Source organism: Sus scrofa, chromosome X (genome assembly GCF_000003025.6).
Source record: "Sus scrofa isolate TJ Tabasco breed Duroc chromosome X, Sscrofa11.1, whole genome shotgun sequence".
Lineage (NCBI taxonomy): Eukaryota > Metazoa > Chordata > Mammalia > Artiodactyla > Suidae > Sus > Sus scrofa.
In genome coordinates this window covers 55,085,927-55,109,264 of record NC_010461.5, presented here as the reverse complement: position 1 = coordinate 55,109,264, position 23,338 = coordinate 55,085,927, and positions in this window count along the sequence as shown.

Below are 23,338 nucleotides of genomic sequence, written 5' to 3'. Positions count from 1 at the left end.
TCAAACTTCCATGTTATCCAGAAGTCCTGAATGACCAATGAGCAGGAGAGTGCAAAATTAAACAAGAGTGAGTTAGTTTCTTACCTATCTTACTGACAATATGTTTGATAAGTCTTTGTAAGACCTGCCCCAGAATCACATTGTTGGCTTATGGTGTAGCCATGAATAATATAGAAAGAAGATGGTGTGTCCATGATATGATGAAGATAACAAACCTGCCCTTATCTTGGGTTAGAAGAAAAGTGAGGCTCCTATAGAAAACTACAGAGATGAATGTGATGGTGTCTGCAGAGAATCAGGTTGTTGCTAAGAAGGGAGGTTAGAGATAGTTTCAAGATGAAGGGGAATTTCCACTGAAAGGAGTTAAAGTTTCAAAGGAATGAAAGAGCTAGTGGGAAGTCTGGTGAAGAATTAGCCAGAGAAAGGACAAAGAAGTTGGGAAGGCACATTGTTCATGGAAATGAGGCTTTTGCGGGGGAGGATGGTGCCAGGAGGGCAGGGAGGGGGAGATTGGAAGACAGAGAGACAGGATGGAAAATGGTTTCTCCCTGTTTTATGGAACTAGAATGGGCCCAAGCTTTGGACTCTATCTGTCCCTAATTCCTGGTCCCCAGTGAGGACCCTGACTCTATTCATTCCCCTAAACTTGCTTCCCTACTCCTAAAATGGGAGCTATCATGCCCAGGCAGGAAGGTGAGAAGGTCACTACTTTTTTCCCCGTGACCCAGCAATGGGATGGTCAACATTCACACCCATGGTCAGTCAGCCAGGCTGAGAGGGAAAGGATCCACCTGCACCTGAGTCTGTTCTAGGGTCCCGGATCACTCTCCTGGAATCTGGCCATGTAGGCAGGTCAGATGTGCCCAACCATCCATGCCCCTCTTCTCCTCCCACCATCTGAAAGAATTCTTGCCCCCTCCTCTAGATTTCCACAGCACTCTTTGTTCACTCATTCATTCATTCAGGGCCAAGTGAGTACCAGACACTGTTTTAGGCCCTGGAGGTACAGCAATGAACCAAACATACCAAAGTTCCTACTTTCTTAGAGCTGACAGTCTTAGCCTCAGCTGGAGGGGCAGACGAGGGAGTAAGTGGGGATTGAGAGGGGCTAAGGATATTCCAATACTGAGACCCAGTGCCTGTCTTATTCTCACTAAAGAGGAAAGTGAAATAGTGACATTTAAGTAAACACTTCAAGAAGATGAAGGAGCAAGTTATGTGGGTAGTTAGAGGAAGAACATTCCAGGTAAAGCTAACAGCCCTGGGGCTGGGGTGGGGGGCAACTCCTTCTGGATTTGGTGGGGAATCTGGACCTAGATTACCAGAGAAGAAAGGAAACTGTGATGCCAGTTACTCTTCACAACATTTACTGCCATGGTCTGAGCCACCATCACTTCTCATCTTGATGACTGCTATAGCTGGTCAGAGCCATGCCCTCACTGGTCTCCTTGCTTCCCTCCTCGACCCTTCCTCCTTCAGCCTGTTTGAATGGCCGAAGCCAGAGCGATCCTCTTAAATTATTTGACACCACTCTATTTGTAACCCTGCCCTGGCTCCCATTTCACTCACAGTAAAACACAAAGCTTTATCCTGGCTGGCATGGCCTTGCTGACTTTCCTGCTCTTCAGATTCATCTACTTCTCTCTCCCCTTTTGTACCTTTTCTGGACCACTTTTCTATATTTCAACGTGCCAAACACCCCCTGCCCCAAGTCCCAGGGCATTTCCCTCCATCTGACATGCTTTTCTCCAACTATCCACGTGGCTTGCTCCTTCATATTCTTGAGGTGTTTACTTAAATGTCACTTTCTCATGGAAGCCTTCCCTGACCACTCTGTTTGAAATTGCAACCCCACGTCACGTTCGCGCTTCTCATTTGCTGTTTTATTTTTCTCAGGAACACTTATTGCCATCCAATATACTCTCTATATTGTTTGTCTTATTTATTGTCTATCTGCCTTCACTAAAACGCCACCTCCATGAGAGCAAGGATTTTTGTCTATTTTATTCACTGCTGTGTCCTCCTCACTTAGTCCAGCCACGTAGTAGGTGCTTGATCAATATTTGTCAAATGAATAAATGAATGAATGATTTGAGGTGGAAGGTCAGGTTGGCCTTGGCTGGTCACGTTAGTTTTGAAGCTTTGTTTCAGCAGCAGATGCCAGGGTTGCCTGATCCCATCAGCCCCCTGTGCTGGCACCCCTTCCACTTCATGGCAGGATGAACAAGGAAGGGGTGAAATGCTGGGCCTGGGGAATCCCTCATCTGAACGCACAGAGGACTCAGGCACACGACTGCTTTCCAGCCATAAGTTTTTGAAAACTTGAGCTTATTTTTTCCAAAATGGACAAAGTTTCATTGCTTGTTTTCTTCTAATTCATAAAGTGATTAATGTTCACTGTAAACACCTTTCAAATATGGACGAGCTCCCTTCCCCAACCCTGACCCTCCAACACCTCCTTTCCCAAACCCTACATACCTGCAGTATGGCAAACTGCTTTGATTTCCTTAACAACTGTATCAGGAATCTCTTTCCATATCAATACCTAAAGAGTGACATCATTGTTTTTAATGGCTGCTGTGTATGAATATGCCATAATTCATTTAACAAGCCACTGTTTTTCACTATAATGAACAGCCTGGAAATTAACATCCTGGTACATACATCTTTGCTCTCTTGACCCATTATTTCCTTAGGATGAATTCCCAGAAGTGGAATTGCTGGGTCACAAGGGCTCCCTATTGGAAGATTCCTGATACTATTGTCCAAATGTGGGAGGACTCAAATTCTAAAGGGATTGGGGTGAACTTCTGCCCATATTTCCCCCCACACAACTCCCTCCCCTCTCTCACACTCCATTGTCTGGGGTGCCCACGGAGGATAGTGCTGAATACTCACATAATTGTTCTTCCATAGGAATTAGTGTGTACCTTGTGCTGTTCTAGATACTTCACACGTATCAACTCCTTGAATCCTCAAAATTCTTAGGAGGTATATATTATTCCTAGTTCCACTTTACAGATGAGGAAACTGAAGCTAAGAGAAGTGAAGTAACTTGCCCAAGCTCACTTCAAAGCAGGCAGTCGCAGATGAGCGATCAGTTTGCTATGGTGTCTCCAAAGTCAAGGCTTTGAAGTAAGATAGACCTGGGTCTAAATATGGCTCTGTTGCTTCCCAGGTGTGTGGTGTTCAGCAAAGCACTTCACTCCTTTGAGCCTTGGCTTCTTCAGTGTAAACCAAGTTTGAGTGTTCCCACCTCACCTTGTAGGAGGCATCAGTGTGGAAATATACAGCAGGAGGCACAGAGTCGGAGTTGCAGAAATGCGAGTTGCAACCCCTCCCCGCTCCCTGACCTCTCACACCTCCTCCTCTCGGCCCCCATGACTGGAAATCCCGTGGGAAAGAAAAAGCAAGCTTGACTCTTCCCCTGAGGTTTCCGAGCCTTGTGTTCCTGGCTCCTTCTCACGACATCTCCCCCACAGGCCAGAGCCCAGGAAGCATGGATTGCAGCAACTCTGCCCCCGCCAGCAGCCAGATAACCCCGTGGTGGCAGACAGGCAGGCCAGCCCAGCAGGCCAGCTCGCACTCCCTTCCTAGCCTCCTGTGTTGGAGGTGGGGCCCAGAGGATGGCTGGCTCCCCTCTCCCTGCTCCCACCTTTCCTGCTCCCTGGTCCATGGGCCCAGCTCGCCTCAGATTCCGGGCCTCTGAAATCATTGCTCCAGCCCACCGGACTGGGCCCCAGGCCAGCTCCTCCAGCCCCAGGCTCGCCGGCAGAGTCTTCGCCTTTGCTCCCTGAAGACTAATCACTGTCCTGTCAGCTTGGCCCTCTTCCTCTGTATTATTGTACAGAAATAGCCCTGGGCCCAGCTCCCCCTCCCTCCCCGGCCTGCCCTGGCCCCAGCTCTCCACCGCTGGACTCATCGTATTTCCTCCTCCTCCCTCTTCTCTCCTCTCTTCTGCTCCTTCGTGGCTGCGTTTTGACCTCTACCTCCTGGAGCCAGGCACAAACTCGACTGGGTCTGCAGGGCAGAAGGGAGCTCCTCCCCACACTCCTGCCACACACACACCCCCATCACCCGGGCCCTGCAGGGGGAGTTTGGAGGACATGCCAGTGGTGGACAGAAGGCTTTTCTGGCTTGGCCTAAGCACTCAGCCATTGTACTTGGGCATAGAAAACTCATTTCTTTTTTTTCCTCTCATGGTGAGGTGCCTTACCTACCCGACAGAGAGAGGAGGATTGCCCCATTTTACAAAATCGGTCTTTCCTGTGCACGGCAGGCTCTCTGAAGGGCTATAGCCCACAGTCAATAGTGGGGGGCTTGCAGGGAGCCAAGGGGTCTGCAGTCCCCCAGGAAATCGGAGGGAGGACACGACCCATGGCAAGCAGTCCAGGGGCAGGTGAGGAGAAGGTGGCAGGACCCCAGTAAAAGCTGGAAGGCTGAGCTCTGGTCCTTGAGGAGAGTAACAAAGGCAAGGTAGAGCCCAGGCCTCAGGGCTTTAGGGGACTGTGCAGGTCACCAAGGCACTAGGAAGGCTACGCAGGGACCAGAGCAGAAATTGGCAAGGCTGGGACTAGGGTACTGTTACCAGCCAGAGCCCAGAACCAGAATAGGAGATCAAGGCCAGACCCCTGCTCCATGGCCACTAACCTCTCCTCTCCCAGTCTAGCCAACTTTGTGGTGCTGACTACAGGAGGACCAAGAGCTCAAGGGGATTCACAAAGCATCCCCCCACAGTCAGGCCTAGTCAAGGCCCAACAATGTAAGACTGAGCCAGGGTTGTTCCTGGGGTGCAGGGAAGAGGTACGTTCATATGCAACCTTGCTGGATTTGCCTCAGTGCCCCATTTTATAGATGAGGAGACTGAGGTTCAGAGGGCTGAAATAGCTTGCCCAAGGTTCCACTTATAGAGAGTGATTATGATTGTACAATTAAAAATATAATAAAATTCACTGAATTATTTAAAAAATAAATACTTTATAAATTAAAAAAAATAGAATGACAGAGCTGGGGTTCCTGGAGCTCTGCCCTGTTCCTCTGTTCACCAGAGGAGAAACCTGGGAAGCACATCAGCTAGTCACCCACCCCAGGCTCCAGAGCGGGAGGTTAATCAGTTGGCTGTAGAACAAAATTATCTGGGTTCAAATCTGGACTCTGCAACTTACACACCCCTTTGGGCAATCTCCTAAATGTCTCTCTGCCTTAGTTTCCTCTTCTTAAAAACCGATACAGTGACAGTACCTATCCCACAAAGCTTTCACAAGGAATTTTGAAGAATGGGGCTCAGGGCCTTTGGGAAGGCCTCCTTACTCCCCAAACCCTTCCCAAGTGTGGATGAGGAAATTCATTGTTTCCCCCAATCCTTCCAGTAATTTCTCAAATTCATCACTCCTCACTAACAAGAAGGAGCCAGACCACAGTGGTTTGGAGCCAGGTCAGACCTTCATTGTAGCTTTGGGGGGCTTTGCCCAAGTCTGTAGCATGATCCTCCTTCCCTGGGACACCCCTCCCTCCAATCCCCCACCCTTCCCTGGATCTTCAAGCCAAAACATTTCCCCTCCTGGACCCCGAGCCCCAGCCCTTGCATCTCTTGATATGGAAGATGGAGGGCCCTTTGCTCTGGCCTCTACGACCTCCACGTAACCAGCGAGGGAGGAAGAGTAAAATAAGAATGAGGGAAGCTGGGTGAGGAGGTTAGGGAGGAGAAGGGAGCACATATCCAGCAAGAAAGGCTCGCACCAGGAGCAGCCAGAGAACTTTGGTTTTGTGACTTTGGGCTCACCCCTATCCAAAATGGGCAAATGCTCCTGGATTGGTTTTAGTGCCAGTGCCACTTCTTCAAAACAGTGTGCAGTGGACAGGGAACTTAACTTTTCTGAGTCTGAGTCTTCTCATCTCTAAAATGGGCATATTGGTAATTCCCTGGTGGCCTAGCTAGGATCCAGTGTTGTCACTACTGTGGCGTGGGTTTAATCCCTGGCCCAGGAACTTCTGCAAGCCAAGGTCATGGCCAATAAATAAATAAATATTTTGCAAAAGAAAATGCCTTTAAAATTAAATAAAATGGGCATACTAATAGCACGTACCTCACTGGCTTGTTGCGGGGCTTTAAATGAGATAATACATGTGTATAAAGCATCTGCTTTACTTTGCAGAGGGACTCGCTCAACAACAGTTACTGCTATTGTTGCTTTGTTGTTACTGGACCTTCTGAAATATGGAAGTCAGGTCTAACTCACCTACTGCTGTATCTTCTCCCTTTTGTCTGACTACCCAGGGAGGCTTATAAATCCTTTGGGATAAGAGAGACCAGATGGCCAGCTTAGCCCGCCTACTCTGTGCAGTTCAGGGAGTGGCTAATCCATGTTCCTTGACTCATTCAGCAAATAAGAGAATGGCCAGGGGACTGCTCAAAGAGGGAGTCACAGGGACCAGCTCCAAAGGCCTCCAGTTTCCCTCCAGCCCCAAGTGAAGAGGAGCATATGACCTTGAACCAGAAATCAGGCTGCTCCCCACAGCTCAGGCTCACCACTTCTCCTACCTTTATCTGAGATTCTTTGGGATGCTGAACTGACATATTTTGGCCTGTTTCCCAGCCTCTGTAGATCAGTTTCTCTCTTTCCCTTTGGCATCTCAGGGTCAGAAACTCTCCCCTGGGCATCCCCCAAGGAATTGTCCACACACAGGGACACCCCATATATCCATACCCCGCCTCCCTACCCGGAATGTAAGCTCCTGAAGGGGCAGGCCCTGATCTGGGATCTGGCACACAGAGAGCTCTCACCCCCACATCCAGTCCTGGTAGCTCTGCTTTCCAAGCATATCCAGGAGCCCTCCACCCTGTGCCAGCGGCATCCCTCACCTGGGTCACAATCCTGGCTTTTCCCCTTTCCCTCTAGGCTATTCTCAGCTCAGCAGTAAAGGGGACATGGTTCCTTCAGATCGTGCCCATCTCCTGCCTCTAAATCCCACACTGGCTCCCATTTCACTTAAAGAAAAAGCTAACATTCTTAGACTAGCCCACCACTCTCTCAATTGCTCTCTCCAGCCAGACCCACCTCCTTGCTGCTCCTCAAACATACCAGTGTGTCACCACCACAGGGCCTATATGCTTGAAGTGCCCTCTTCCTGGAATGCTCTTGCCCCAGATATCTGCATCAGTCACTCCTTCACCTCCTTAAGGCCTCTGCTGAAGTGTTACCTCCTCCATGAGACCCCTAACTACTCTATTTCAAACTGCTCTCCTCCTCTACCCCTCCCTTCACTATGCCCCTTTCCATTTAATTTTTTTCCTTTGTCCTTCTCACTATCTGCCTATTCTCTGTAACACATTTGTTTATTATTTGCTTGCCCTGAGTAGGATGTCAGCTCCATGAGGGTAGGAATTTGTGTCTATTTTTTTTTGGAAGCACATCCCCAGTGCCTTGCACATAGTGGACCCTCAAAGGCAATGGCTCAGGTGATTGGAATGAGGCTGGGAGTAGGCTTTGGGCTCAGCCTTTGCATCTAGGCCCCAACTGCCCTTGTTTCCCCTGTCTGTGGCTGAACAGGGCCTTTTTATGAGTCCTCTCTGGAGAGTTCCATGGCGGGATGGCACTTTAGATGGCTTTGGCATCTTAAGCAGAATCCCAACCCATGGCTCCCTCAACTGTCTGATCCCATACCCTTCATCGGGAGGGGAGGGGTTTTCTATCTCGGGATGTGTCTGCACCTGATATTGTTCCTGACCTTCGCTCGTCCCCCTAGACAACAACAAAATGTCTCCAGCTACCCTTTGGAGTTGGTGCCACCACCCCCGCCTTGATTACAGTTGAAAGGGCTGGGCAGGAATGCCTGACTCCAGGGCCTCTGTTCACATGACTGGCAAGCACGTGTCTGGCCAGGTCAGGGACCCAAAGTTACTGACCGCTGTTGGAATGAGGCCTGTGCCCACTCGCCCCGGGCTGGGAAAGGAGTGCCAGACTGGATTCAGGGCTTCGCCAAGGAGGGAGGAAAGGCAAGAGGAGAAGGCCAAAGAGAAGGAGAAGAAGGGGGGTGGTGAAGAGGAAGAAGAGGCATCTATTCAGAGGTGATGCCAGTGGTTTTCAAACTCTTTTCCTTGGAGCCTCCAGGACACAAGTGTGAGACCAGTGGGTGGGACTCTCAGATTCTATTGCCTCTAACCAGAGCAAGTCCACCATTACCTGACCCAACATTGAGCTTTCATGCAAGGTTTTGCTTGGTGAAATATTTCTTCTGCGAATATATGAAGGAAGGGAGGGAGACCCGGGGTAGGAGAGTTAGACTACTGTCCATGCTCTCTGCCCCAACAGGGAGCTGAGTGAGGGGCTGGAGATAGAGGCCTCTGCTCATCTCCCTTCTGGCCCTGGCCTCTCCAAAAGGACTGTGGGCAGCCAAAGGAACAGGAGAAAAGAAGGCACATTGCTTCTCTTGGGGAGGGTTTGGGAGGGTTGCTGGAGAAGGAAGCTATACCTGATATTCTAAGGTGCTCTGGAGGGTCTATGAAGATGTTTCTAGGGTTTCACCCAAAATGAAGTATTTTATACCAAACTATGAAGATGTAAGCAATCTGAGGAACTAATCAATTATTTTTTTTAAAGTCTGATTTACTGGGGTCTTAATTCAGAGCTACGTGGGGTTTTCTTTTGTTGTTGTTTTGGTTTTGCTTTTAGGGCTGAACCTGCTGCATATGGAAGTTCCCAGGCTAGGAGTCAAATTGGAGCTACAGCTGCCAGACTATGCCACAGCCACAGCAACAAGGGATCCAAACTGTGTCTGTGAACTACACTGCAGCTCACAGCAAGGCCAGATCCTTAACCCACTGAGCAGGGATCAAACCTGCATCCTCATGGATACTAGTCAGGTTCGTTACCACTGAGACACAACGGGAAACTCAGAACTATGTTTTTTAAGAGGAAAAGAAGAAAGAAAAAAGCTTGAAAGCTACAGCTGCGGCCCAGCACTTTTGGTGAACAGCTCAGGAGAGGCAGTGCCAAGGTTGCACTGGACGCTGCACCATCCATAGCCCTTTCTCATCCCTGGGGTCCCAGGAGTGGTGCCTGGGGAAGTGGCTTTGGAGAAATACAGCAGCTCTCTCCAAGCTTTGAGGGGGGGAGCTGGGCATTGGGCATGTGTAGGTTTGGCCTGAGATGGGAGTGGGAGGAGGAGGACTGAGGTAGGAGCCCAGGGATAAGTGGGTGCTGCCCAGAGGAGTTGGCGGGGTTAAGGAATCCAGACTGGCCCTGCAAGGGAGGTTCCCCAGCCTAGGGGCTGCTGCTCAGCTGCCCGGCAGGCCTGGCCCCTCCAGCGTTGCCATAGTGCTCTGTGGGTCTTCCCAGCAGCCTGCCAGGCGGAATGCGGCCTGGACGTTTCCCAAGGAATGTAATCAAGATGTAAATGGGGGGCCAGGAGGAGCTGGTCGATAGGGTTGTCACCTCCTCAGGCCTGTGTAGAGTCGGAGTGAGTTTGGACTGGCCTAACCGGGGAAATCTCCTGGTTGGGCTCTGCTCTGGGGCAGAGAGGCTGTGAGTGCCAACTTCCCCCTAGGCAGGTCCTGGGAGATGGGAGACGCCTAGCTGGGCAAGCCCCCGGGTCCCTTGTGGGCCCTCTTGCCCACCCATTTCCTGGTACCCAGTGGAGCCTATCACCCCCTGGGTGTGGGAGGTGAACTGGTGACATCTGACAGAAATGTGCAGGGGCTTCAGGTCAGCTTGGTCTTATTAGTGGAGTTCAAAGGAAAGCTCCCAGGAGGCCTAGAGCTTACAAGTCCAGAGGTGCAGGCCTGGGCTGCCCCCACCAGGACTGCCACTGTGGGTTTGTCTGCTTGTGTTGTCTGGGACCAAGGCAATAGAGTATAGAGCTGGCTGGGGCAGGGGACTGAGGTACTCTCAGGCAGCCCTTTGCCCCTCTATGAGTGGCAACGTGAACTCTGGATCTTCCTGATGGCCTGTGAGACACTGCTCTTGGATGAAGCTTGGAGAGCCACTCTGAGCTTGAGATGTCCATGACCAAGGTACCTGCTTCCCTATCACTGCCAGACCTTAGGACTGGCAGGCTTCCAGGGCCAATGTAGCAGTTATGCAGCTGGAATCTTCTGGGGCAATCCCAAATCCTAATGTGTGGTTACTTCCACAAAGAAACATCAAAGTGAGCCTTGGACACCAGGATATTTTGGAATTCAAATGTTGAAGGCCTTTCTGGCACCTCTGAACTCACTCTGAGGAGCCCCCATCTGAGTTATATCTCTGGTCCAGTCTCTGTTCTGTCACTTACGAGATTTTATAGGCCTGGACAAGCCCTTTCTCCTCTCAGACTCCGTTTTTCTCATCTTTTAACTGAGGAACTCAGAAACCAATTGCCTTGAGCTCAGTCGTGGCTGTGATACTCCCTGTCAGACATTACTGGGACTTGCCAGGGATGAGACCTCTGACCCATCGGCTCTTCCTTTCCAGGAGGTTATGAATTAGTCATCAACCCTGTAACCAGACAGCTCTTGACTGAGGTTCTCCCAGAAGCTTCCTGGGAGTGTGACTGTAGGCAAGTCATTTTTCACCCTGAGGATTACTTCCTCAGCTCTGAAGGAAACTATCTTGAGTGGTTTTGAGAATGAAAGGAAGCCATGTGTGGAGTAGCTAAATCAGTGCCCTAGAGCAGGGGCCCAGGAGGTGTGTGTGGGAAGAAGAGTCTCTGAGGTGCTCAGAGGACCCAGGAGCTAGTCCCTATCACTGAGCACTCTGGAGGTCAGAGCTTAGGTGACATTTTTACCCACTCTCCCGAGGAGTGGAACAGCCCTTTGCCAGGCCTGGAAAAGAGCTCATTTTTGCAGAAAGTGCAAAGCCACCAAGGTCTTCCCCAGACAGCAGTGTCTGCCTCTTGCTGCTGGCCAGAGGACTAGTTCCTCCCCCAGAGTGGCCTCTAGCCAGTGTCCACAGCCCTGCCTCACCAGGCCAGGAACCAAAAAGGAAACAACATTCAAGGCCTCAGATTCCTGGCCCTCTCATTTCACTCCGCATGCAGATGGCCCACAGTTTGGCAGAAGCAAGCTTATAGCCTCACCATCGAATCACCAGCCTGGGCATAGGCAGTGAAGGGACCAGAGGGCACCGTCCATGTGCAGACACTTGACTCTTTTCCTCCCACTTCTTGCTCGCTTGCTCACTCTCATTTCCCACCCTCTCTCTCTCTTTTTATTCTTTCTTCCTCTCCCACCTGTCTTCTCTACACTCGGCTTCCCTCTCTGCAGGATCCGTACCTGCATGTCTTTGTCTGGACTTCAGTCTGGCTGGGTTTTCTTCAGCCTTTAGTCTTCCACGTCTGTACCTGGGCTTGCCTTGGAGTAAATATGTGGGAAGTGGAGCCAGACGGCTCTAGGCAGCAGGACTAGTGCCAGAGGCTGGGTAGGCATTCTGGGATAGTAGGACTTTTAGGGGCCCACAGACTCCAAAGGACAACATGAGAAAAACAAACACACAGCTTTCTTCTTGGTATGGAGTGTGGGCTCAAGAGATGTGAATTTCATTCCTACCTTCCTTCTGAAGGCTTCCTTGATATTTTGGTCCCTGACCAGGCTCAGCCTTGGCAAATATGAGGACTCACCTTTCGTCCAAAGTCTCAGGAGCAGGCAGGGCAGTTTGTAGGGTATCTGACTCTTTGGACTTGTCTGTTTGGCTGCCACCCAGCCTCTTCCTGCAGGAAGTAGGTTGAGATGGATGGCAGAGTGTCATGATTAAAAGAAAAACCTCAGCTCTGAGCCAAGACGGGGAGCATAAATACTCTTGCTCTTTCGCCACCAAACTCCTGGCTTCCTTTTGCATGTGGCCATCCCTGGACACAGGTCCCTGGCCTCTACCTCATCCATCCTCCTCTCCTGCCTTGGAAGTCCTTGCCCTCTTCTAAGGGTACAGGGCATGGATTGGAAAGTCCATCTATTCTACATGGATTTGAGGGGCATCCATTTTGTGTCAAGACCCAGGGGCAGAAATAACCATGGTTATGCCCTCAGGGAGCTTCTTGAACAGTAATTGAGACAAACATTGAACAAGAAGTTCCATCTGGATGAGCGTTTTGCTAGAGCAAGCCCAAAGTACCCTGGGATTGGGACTGAGACGCCTGCCCTAGGCCAGGGTTCAGGGGTGGCTCCTAGAGGAGGTACTATTCAAGCTGAGGCTGGAAAAGTCAGCAGAGGCCAGGCTGAGAAAACTAGACCCAGTCCTGTATCCTAACAGTAACAGTTTTGTGTCAAGCCCTGTTTCAGTGTCTTACAGTTTATTTCACATTCTCAACCACTGTAAGAGCAAGCTCTATTATTAGCGCCATTTCTCAGATGAAGACACTGAGGCTCAGAGAAGTAAAATGGCTTACCCAAGATCATGGTGCAAGGTCACAGCAGGTACAGAAGCAGGAGCCCAGGAAGGCAAGCACTTCCTGAAACAGGGAAGGAATGGATGCCACCAAACTCTTTCAGCAGGGGAGGGGGTCTCATCAGGGATGGGCCAATAAAAGCACACCCTGGCAGTGTGGACAGTGGTCTGGAGGGTGGCAGGAGTGGAAAGAAGGTGCCCAGTGTGGAGGCCACTGAAGTGATCCAGATGAAATGTAGTAGCGGCTTGGGCTCGAGTGGTGGCAGCAGAAGGGAGCCCAGGAAGATGGATTTGGGAGTGATTCTGGAGGCAGAGTTGACAGCCCCAGTGGTAGTGTTTGCATAGCACTTTCTAGGTTACCCCACACTCCCACAGTGTTATTTTGTTCAATCCACTCAAGGTCCCTGTTCTACAGGTAAGAAAAGTGAGACCCGGCAATTTGTTCAGGATCACAATTGTCAACGTGTGTGTTCCTAAGACCGTATGTGAAGACACACCTGCACCATGCAGGTGCACAGATGTGTGAGGGCACGTGTGCGTGCAGGTATGTGCAGGCACGGGTGTGTGTGCTCATGTTTTCACAGGTGTGTGCATGCATCCTGTGTGTCTGCTATCTCAGGTGGGCTCCTGGGCTAAAAACTAGTCCCTTGCGGGGCTCTTAGGGATGCTGAGTGTGCAAAAAGGGCACAACCAGCCATGCCCGCTGATGAACACACAGGCTCATGGAGGGGTCTTGGGGTTGCAACCATTTTCATTGGGAGCTGGGGATCCAAGGATCCTGGGACTGAATTTGAGGGGCTCTTGGGTTGGTGGGTCCAACATAATAATAATTTTTAAATTTATTTGTCACTTATTATGTGTCAGGCCCTGCACTCAGCCTGTCACAAGCATTACATTATCATTATTATTTTTTGAAGTATAGTTGATTTACAATGTACAAATTTCAGGTGTATAACAAACTGATTCAGTTTTTTATACACACACATAAACATACACACATACATGTATATATGTGTGTGTATATATGTGTGTGTGTGCGTGTGTGTGTGTGTATATACATTTTTTCAGATTCTTTTCCCTTAAAGACTATCACAAAATATGGTGTAGAATTCCCTGGGCTATTCAATAGGTCCTTGTGGGTTATCTATTTTATATCAGTTCATCTTTACATCCCTATAAACTAGCTGCAAGGATCTCCATGTATAGATAAGGAAACAGAGGCTCTGAGAGAGTCCCTGATGCACCCAAGTTCATGCAGCTGGCAAGCTGTGGAATCTCAGACTTGGACACTCAGCCTATCTGACTCCTAAGCTCATGTTCTTTAACCACTCCGCTACCCCATGCACACACACAGCTACCCACACAAACACAGGTGCACAAGCACCCGCATCCACAGCTGCTCTTGTGGCAACACAGGGACCCAGCTGTTCGGGGTAACCTAGTCTCCTAAACAGGGTACCACCCTCACCACACATTGGGGAACAGGGCTGGAACTCAGAGGTTTGGGCAGCCCTGCCCCCTACTCCCCACCCAAGGCCCAGGCCCTGACCCCGCTGCTCCCGAGATTGGTTGTCTCGGGACTCGCTCAGGTTTCCGGCCTCTGGCCTCCAGGCTCTGGGCTTCAGGCAGCCAGTGAAAATTTATGGCTTGAGAAAGTTCTTGCAAGTCCAATCCCGGCATCCCCCCTTCAACTTTGCCTGGTTTATCAAGATACTGGGTTCTCCTCCTCCTTCTGCTCCCCCTCCCTCTGCTGCCGCCTCCCTCCCCCGGCCCTTTGTCTCTGGCCAAGGCAATCCCCCTCAGCTCCCCCCTCCCTGCCTGCTGACCTTGCCTAACTCGGTTGAACCCACTGCACAGCCTCAAACTGCAGATAACATTCCTTCTCCTCTCCAACCTGCCCCCCTCCTGTCCATGAACTCTGAGGAAGGGGTGTGTGTGTGAAAGAGCGATTGTGTCTGTGTACCTGTGTGTCCAGCAGGGCTGGGGCAGAGCATCTGGGCTCTGGTGAGGAAGCATTGCAAATATGTGGAGGGTGTGTCCTTTCACGTTGGTGGAGCCGACACTGATATTTGTGATCTAAGTATGTATGTGCCTGTTGTGTGTGTGTGTGTGTGTGTGTGTGTGCGTGCGTGTGCACATCTCTCTTGTGGCTGTGGGGCTGGGAGCTTAGCCCTGATTGCAAAAGAAGCTGCAAAGCTCTAGTTAGATAGCAGTATGTTAGTGAGGCCCATAGCATGGACTCTGGACTGGATGGCCATTTGCTAGCCATACAGCCTTGAAACAATAACTTCATCTTTCTGTTCATCAGTTTCTTCATCTGTAATATGGATGTGATAATAATAATGCCTCTAAGGGTTGTTGTGAGACATATAAGAATACAAATACTTATAGTAGTGCATGGCACTGATACATACATGTAAGCTATTACCGTGTGGATGAAGGAGAGAAAATTCACACCAACAGGGCTCTTGTCACATGCCAGGTATAGAACTTAGCACTTCACCTTATCATCTCATTTAGTTCCAGCACTTAGAACTGTGTCCAGCCCATAAAAATTGTTTTGTACTCTATTTGCTGAATGAATAAACGAAACCCCATAATACCCTATGAAGTGGAGATTTTTACCAATGGGGAAACTGAGACTAAGAAAGGTAAGTTCCAGACAGTGTTGGCCTGATGTCTGTGGATTTCGGCCATAGGAATGTTCTTTCAATTGCTTTCAGAGAAGGGAGTCAGAAAGTGACTTTCCCTCTCCTTGTACAGAGATGAATATGAGTTGAAGTAAATATATGTGTGGGTGCACATACACACTTAAGTAGCCCAGGCTCCCCCCAGAAGTGGAGGAAGTTCTAGGAAAGGTGAGAGAAGGTTTGAATTTGCACAGCTGAAGAGAGCTCCTTCCAGGGGAGGGAGGGCAGTTCAGACAGCAGAACCATCTGCCCAAAAGTCCAGAGGTGGGAGAGTAGCTTAGGATCAGCATCCTCCTGGAATCTGGGCAAGGAAAGCCAGAGCCTGAAATATAATCTCCGACTTTTGGAATTTCACAACTGGAAGCACCCTTGAAGTTCGCCAAGACCACCCTCCATGACCTTATTGATGAGGAAACAGAGGCCCAGAGAAGGCAAGGGTGTTGGACAGTAGGCCAGGGGCAGACCTGGGACAGTAGTCATAGGCTGGAGTCATCGAGGCTCAAAAATGGCAGAAAAAGCCAGCTTCTGAGTCCTGACTGGAGGGATCATCCAAGGGAGAGAGGGCAAGGGCTAGGCCCTGTCTGCACCTGCTAGAGACAGACTTCATCCTCAGGCCTGGCTCAGAGACCAGAGGTAGATCCCAGCATGGCTTTCTCTTACATCCAGGCTAGCTCTTAGAGGGGAGAAGGGCAAAGGTGGGGGCAAGGGGCCTCAGCAGCTGCCCAGAATCTTCCTAGGTTCGCCAAGGTCCCCAGGTACACTGCCTGGCCCTGGAAGCCTGCACAGGGCTGGGGCTGCCCTGGCCTTGTTTGCTGACTCTCACTCCTGCCAAGGGGAAGCTGTTCTGGATGGAGACACAAGAGAGCGATTTGTCACTGGTTGCCGCCAACTCCCACTCTGATATGCCAGCCAACAGGGTGGCTTCCTGCTCCACACTTACCCCACCTGCAAGGTCACTGTGGTAACTCATTACTTAGAGGGCCCAGAGCCAAGGCCTGGCTGCATCGCCCCCTGCTGGAGTGTCAAATCTGGAAGCTTCTGCTCCCCCAGCTACGGCTCCTCCATCTTCTTGCACCCATGTAGTGGCCAAGGTGAGAGGTACCTTGGAGACCATTGGCACAGCCAGCTCTAGCCCCACTTCCACATCATATATGGGATCTGGGACTCAGCCAAGGGCACACAAATCCCCAGCAAATCTGAGACTGGCAGTCAGGCTACCAGAAGCCAGGCCACGCCACTCCTGCTCCTAGAGCTAACTATGCCTGATGCCAAGGCCCCAGTCCCTGACCTCAGTGGTGAGGCCAGCCTGAGCCCCTGTGAGCCCAGCTCCCCCAGGCCTGCCAGAGAGCACAAGAAGAAGCCCAGAGGGAACACAAAACCCTGCAGTCCTGGCCCAGCTCCCCCTGCACAGAGCCTCCCTCTACCCACTCTGCCCTGCCAGGCACAGGAGTATCTGGGCTGCTCTGAGGGGATTCAAATCTGGGCTGGGCCAGATGGGGTGGGGGAGATGTAGGGAAATGGAGGCTGGAGGGGTAATAATAGTAGCCCAACATATTGAGTGTCTACTATGTGCCAGCACAATGCTTTGCACACATGATCTCATGTCAAGACTCCTAACAGCCAAATAACATGACCAAGTAAGCTGGGGAGTGGGTCTCAATCGGATCTACCTAACTCCCTATTTAGTGTTCCTTCTGCTATATCATATATTTTCATAAGTAATCATACATTCTGATGACTCTGGATGATGGGAGATTTGAAGTGTTGAGTAATCCATGCCCCTGATTTCCAGCTGGCACCCGCTTGAGTCTCTGTGTACCCAAGGGCACAGAGACTGGGACCTGTCATTCCTGGGAGCTGGCACCAGACTGCCACTGCTTTTAAGTACAATGGCAGTGCTGTCCCCGTGGGTGTCTCCCAGGACTCAGCGAAGCCCCAGTCTTTAGGGAGTTCACATTCTGAGACAAACCACCCCTGAAACAGAGGGCAAGCATCAAATGCCAACTGAGCCCTTAATGTGTCAGTTTTTGACTGTGGGGGAAGTTCCTTGCCAACTGATGATGATGATGTCTTTGAAATCATCCCATCTTGTTACCCTGCAGTTCTCTGGGTCACCTGAAAGAGGCTTCACCCAGGAGAGTTTAGAAGAGAAGAGGAAGGAACTTAGCTATAGGGATGTGAAAAGATATTTCAGACCTAGAAAATATGAGAAGGAGGAGAGGGGAAGCTGTCATCAGTCCAATGGGCAGCTGATCCTCAAAACATTCTGGGAGCAATGGTTTCAGGCAGTGAAATGAGGAGAGAGCCTAAACTGCATGTAGTTGTGGACTGTCTTTGAAGAAGGGTAACAGCTGACTGAATGGCAGTGGTTCAAAAGCAGAGGGTGAGGTGGGCTGGCAAGGCAGAGGCTGAGGAGAAGAATGGAGGTCTTGAAGCAGAGATGATGTTTCATGTTGGGCCATTGGCACCTATCCTGAAAGGTTCTTTTTGCTGAGACAATGAGAGCCCTGATGGGGACTAGGGAGAAGGGGACAAGGAGAAGGAGCTGGTGAGAGCAAGGCCCACCTGGTGGAGGTCAGATCTGGGTTTCACTTCCAGCAACAGGCCACACAATTGATGTCCATTTCCTGGGTGGGGGTGGGGTAGGAGGTAGGTAAAGGAGATGCCAGATCTCACCTCAGCCTGAGCACAGTGCAGCAGAAATGCCTGGAAGTTCTGGTTCCCACTTTATCCCCTCTGACCCCTTTTTGAACCAGTGTTTCCCCATCTATGAAATGGCAAGAATAATACCTCCCCTCACTGAGTACTTACTGAACTTCTTTACTTGGATTAAGCTTCTCAACAAGCCACCAAGGTAATTAATACCAGTATTCTATTGTGCACATGGGGACACGGAGGGACAGAGATGTGAAGTCACTTGACCTGAGGCCATCCAGCTAGGAAGCAGTTGAGGCTGAGATTGAATGTCTGGCCACCATGCTACAGTGCCCCTCCTCACAGTCACTCCAGGTGGCAAATGTACAGTGCTTAGCTCCATGCCTGGTCCACCGTGAATTCTCCTTAGATGATAATAGATGTTCCAGTTGAGCGTTCACTAACTGTTGAACCCTAGCAGCCACTGAGATGACAGGGAAACCTTAGAGGATGCAGGAAAGGGTGGCCCTGTTTGTAGAGCAGAAGCTGAAATTCAGGAAGAGAGGCCCACCCCAGAAAGCCAGGGGCAAGATTCCAGAAAAAGTTAGAGTCTCTGAAGGCAGAGGTCCTGGTACAGGTGCCCAGAGATGACAGACTGAGAAGGGCAGCTGAAAGTTGGTGACAGTGGTCTACGCCTGCAGGAGTCCCTGGGGTAGCACCAGGCCAAGCTGCCCTGGAGGCATCAGGCAGATCCCCCAGCCCCTGGGAGGGGAGTAATGCAAGCTGGAGGGAATGGTGGCCCCAGCATGAGAGCTGGGGACTAGTCAAAAAACTTGACTGGTGTGGGCCTCAAGAGAGCTGCTTACAAGGTCTGGAGGGAAGCTGTGGCAGCCTGTTTGTGGTGGGGATGAGAATGCAGAGATAGTGCCCTGTGAGGAGCTGTTGTACCTGCCAGGACCAGCTCCCAAGTCCTGCCCACCCACTGCTCCCTCCCGCCACTCTCTTCCTTGACTTAGCTCCTATCCATTGGTTTATTTGGACCTCCCAGCTCTAGGATGTTAGTTATGTTTCTCATCCCCTTTTTCAGAATGGGAAACTGAGGTCCAAGGTCAAACAGCAAGGAGATGGCCAAGCCAGGAATTGAACTGAAATCTCTCTGCCTTCCGGCTGCTGCTTAGCCAGGGTCCACTATTGCCTTCTATCTTTAACCCATAACCAGCCACTCAACCAGAGAACCCAGGGCACCTACTCCCAGCCTCAGCTCTGGGGTTGCTGCATGACCCTGGGTAAGTTCTTTGTGTTCTCTTGGCCTCCTTCCCCCAGGTGTTCTATCAGGGGGTTGGATGCACTTCCCTGCAGCTTCCAGAGGCAGCTAAAATATTCTCCTTTGTATCCTTATGATCATAGCATGTCTCATTTCTGCCCTTGAGTTCACTGAGTACATAAACCACGGCTTTCAGTGAAAAGTGGAAACAGCTCTAGGGCAATCCCTACCTCACCACTTCCCTCTGATCAGTCTTAAGCAGGTCATTGTCCATGTTGCAGTATCCCCCCATGCCCAGCTGTAGTAAGTCCTACTTTAGGTGTAACCTTCAGAACTGCTGTAGGCCTCACAGATAATGGTGGTGGACGCAGGCCTTGCACACCGTAAAGCACTGTGCTGGGGAAGGAAGGCACTAGCCCAAGGCAGGCTCTATTACTTTTCTCTAGCCCACATCTTCCCCCAGCCAATGGTCACCTTGGTTGGTTCCCTGGATGCTTTGGCCCTGCTCTCTCTGACTCTTACCCCTCCCATCTGCACCTGGAGATCCCTGGGCCCAGGGCTGCTGTATCCTACTGTGGGATCAGGTTAAATCAGGGGTTGGTATTTTCTCTGACATCCTTGGCATAAGGTAACCCAAAAGCCTGGGGATAGGGTGTGAAAAACCCTGCCAAGCTGAGCCAAATAATACCCCAGGGTTACCTAGATTTGCTATGGCCCATAGAACTTAATATATGTTGACCCCTCTGCTGGGACTACTGTTCCTTTCTGCCCTGTCTTCTTCTGGATAATGCCATCTCACCTTTCAGGTCCCAGTTTAGACATCACCTTCTCCAGGAAGTCTCCCTGGCCTTACATGTGGGTTGGATCTTCTCTACCAAGCTCCCACAGCTCTCTGACCAAACTGTATTGTAATTACTTCCCCATTTCCCCCATTAGATTGGGATTCCCTTGAGAATGGGCCCTGTTTAGTTCACAACTGTATCCCTGGCATCTAGTGCAGGGCCAGGCACATAGTAGGTGGGTGAATTATTGATGAATGAATGAATAGATGGATGAATGGATGGTGCTCTTTTGAGAGACCTGGGCTTTTCTGCAAGAGTGGAGAATTCCTGCACTTAGGTCTTTTCTGGGCTCCTTCCACAGCTCAGGTTTTTGGGTATCTGTTTTTCCCATAGGCAACTGGCGGGGGGTTGGGGAAGGGGGGCTAGGATCTTTAGTTGAAGCTCTCTCCTTTCGAGATCCACCCCTCAAGCAGACTAGCCTGATGCCTTCATTACTGTTGCTACTTTCTTCTACCCAGAGTTTGACCTCCATTGGGAGCTACCCAACCCATTTCCCAGTAGGCTTATCTGAGCAGGCTTAAGGGCTATTGCCCTTCCCCCACCAGAATACTGCTTCTTGGCACTCTGGCTCACTTCCTAGTCCCCGGACAACACCCCCCCAAGTCATTTCTCCAGACCCCACCTCAGTCTCTAAAGCCAATTCACAGACCTCCTTTGGGACAGTGGTTCTCCAGGGGTGGTCCATGGAATAGTGGTGGTCTGCAGGACCTTTTAGTGGCCCATGAGCAGGTCCAAAATTCAAGGCATGCAAAAATGTGTGGTGGGGTGTTTGGAGTTTTTTCTCAAGTATATTTTATATTGCAGATTCAAATTCATATTTAAAAAACCAACTATGGCTTGCTTTTCAGTACAGTCACAATAATGGTTATTTACCCAGTCAAAAGGCCATCAGACCATTTGGAGTTTGGGGATGTGCCAGGATAGAATTGACAAGGCCTCCAAAGAAACCCCTGAAACTAGAACATAAAATCTCTAAGAATATTGCCCCCATTTTGCAAGTGGAAAAACTAAGGCTACAGTGCAGGCAAGGAGCTGGTCCCAATGAGCCTAGTCAACCAGGCTCTATGGTAGGGTGGGACCCTAAAGAAATTTGGCAAAAATCCTCCAAGGAGGGATTGTGGTGGACTCAGTAATTCTAGACTGAATTAGAGAATATATAGCTGTGTTTCTACCCCTGACCAAAGACTCTAGGGGTAGAGACACTACATACTGCTGCCCTCTCTTTGGCCTCAGCCTCTAGCTCTCTCAAAAGCCTTCAAACTGTGGCCCCTTGGGGATCCTCCACCCCCAGCTCCAGGCCAACCAAGCAGGCAGGCCCTCCCCCCACAACACACACCAACACAACCTGCATTCTTGAACAGCTGCCACAACTTCATTGGCCTCGGCCCTAAGAAGGAGTATGGAATGTACTTCCCTGAGCCATTAGGGAGTGGGTAGTATTGGGGGGAGGGCCCTGCAGGGAAGGAACTGAGAGTAAAATGACAAACTGTAGAGGGAGAATAGTGATGACCCCAGGGCCAAAGCCTCTGGGGGTGGAGGTCCATCTGCAGTAGACCCAGGGCAAGGTCAGGAAGGACACGCTGGGCCTGGACTTTTTAGTTGTCACCTGTGACCATATTCACAGAGTAAAGGAGGTTAAGATCCCCCCGGATTCTGTGGGCACACCCTTAAGCCTGCCCCCAAGCAGAAATGGGGTAGGCATGGGTAAAGGGAAAGGCTGGAAGCAAATTTAGAAGGTAAGAGGAGATTGGGCTCTGTAGGTATTGAGATGAAATCACTGTCCCAGAAACCTTCTTTCTGAGGATTAGAGTCTAGTCCTTCTCAATCTCATTATCAAGACACTCTGGGTGTTACCAGCTAATCATAGTTAAAGAGCTGAATATTGTAAATTATTTTCCTTCATTTTCCTCTTTCCCTTTGTAAAAGCCAATTAGAGCAGATTCATACTATCCCTATGGACTTAGTTAAATGGGAGGAAAACATAATAACAAAGGGGGACTTCTTCCTGATGAGAGAAGTAGACATCCTTCTCCTGATTGGTATAGCTAAAAACTCTGGTTGTTTTATGTAAAACAAATATAAGAAGGTTCTGAAAAGTGGAGAGAAGACCGCAGGCCAGAAAAGAACTTAAGACCCACGGAACAATATGGTGGTGAGTTCCCTGGGTGCTAGGGAAACCAGCAAACAGAAACCCCAATGGGCACAACCACAACATAAAATTTAAAAAACACAGCCTCAACAATAGCCAGCTCTCTTTTATCCAATGGATCAGAAAAACGGGTAATATAGCAAGACAGAAAACTTTTACACAATAACCACTCTACTCCGACATAACACTACAGAAAAAAAACTGTGGCTCCACACCTACTTATGTCAGCAAAGGCTGAGTAAGGAACCTAGACTTCCACTCTTACCAGACCATAACAAGGTGTCCTAATCCTGCCCTGTCCCCCATGACTGGGCTGGTATCAGAGAAGGCCGAGTAGGGAGCCAGGACTTTTATTCCTGCCTCACAGTAAATGAGTCCTTCCCCACTCCTACTGTCAGTGGAGGTCTAGTGGGGAAACTAAAACCCTATTATCTGTCTATCTGTAATGTGGCATGCCTCAACTTGGGGTCTCAAAGGAGGTAGAATGGGCAACCTAGATTTTACCCCACCCTGGCAGTAAGAAATGGTATCTTTCTTCCTCTGCTAGTGCAATGTTAGAGGACTCCTGCTTTAAAAGAAGAAAAAAAAAAAAGAAAAAGAAAAGAAAATTTAAATAAATACAGAGTCACATGGGAAAAATATATGAAATGTCCAGATTTCAATTTTAAAAATCACCTATCATATACCAAGAACCAGGAAAATTTCAACTTGAATGAGAAAAGAAAATCAATAGATGCATAAAAAAAGTTAACACAGGTATTAAATTTACTTAACAATAATTTTAAAGCAGTCATCATAAAAATCACTCAACAAGGAATTATAAACATATTTAAAACAAATTAAAAATCAGTCTTACTCTTTCAGACTTAACTTCACTCAGGATGAGAGTCTCTAGTTCCATCCATGTTGCTGCAAATGGTATTATTTTGTTCTTTTTTATGGCTGAGTCATATTATATTGTGTTTATATACCACATCTTCCTACTCCAATCACTTATATCTGGAATCTAATATATGGCACAAATGAACCTTTCCACAGAAAAAAAAATCAAGGACTTGGAGAATAGACTTGTGGTTGCCAAGGGGGAGGGGGAGAGAGTGGGATGGATTTGGAGTCTGGGGTTAATAGATGCAGACTATTGCCTTTGAAATTGATTAGCAATGAGATCCTTCTGTGTAGCACTGGGAACTATGTCTAATCACTTATGATGGAGCATGATAATGCGAGAAAAAAGAATGTATACATGTATGTGCAACTGGATCGCCATACTATACAGTAGGAAAAAAATAATGTATTGGGGAGACAAAAAAATAGAGCATCAAAAAAAAAGAAGAAGAAAAATTCCCCCAAAATACAGTCTTAGCAAAGAAATACATATTAAAAAGGACCAAATGGAAATT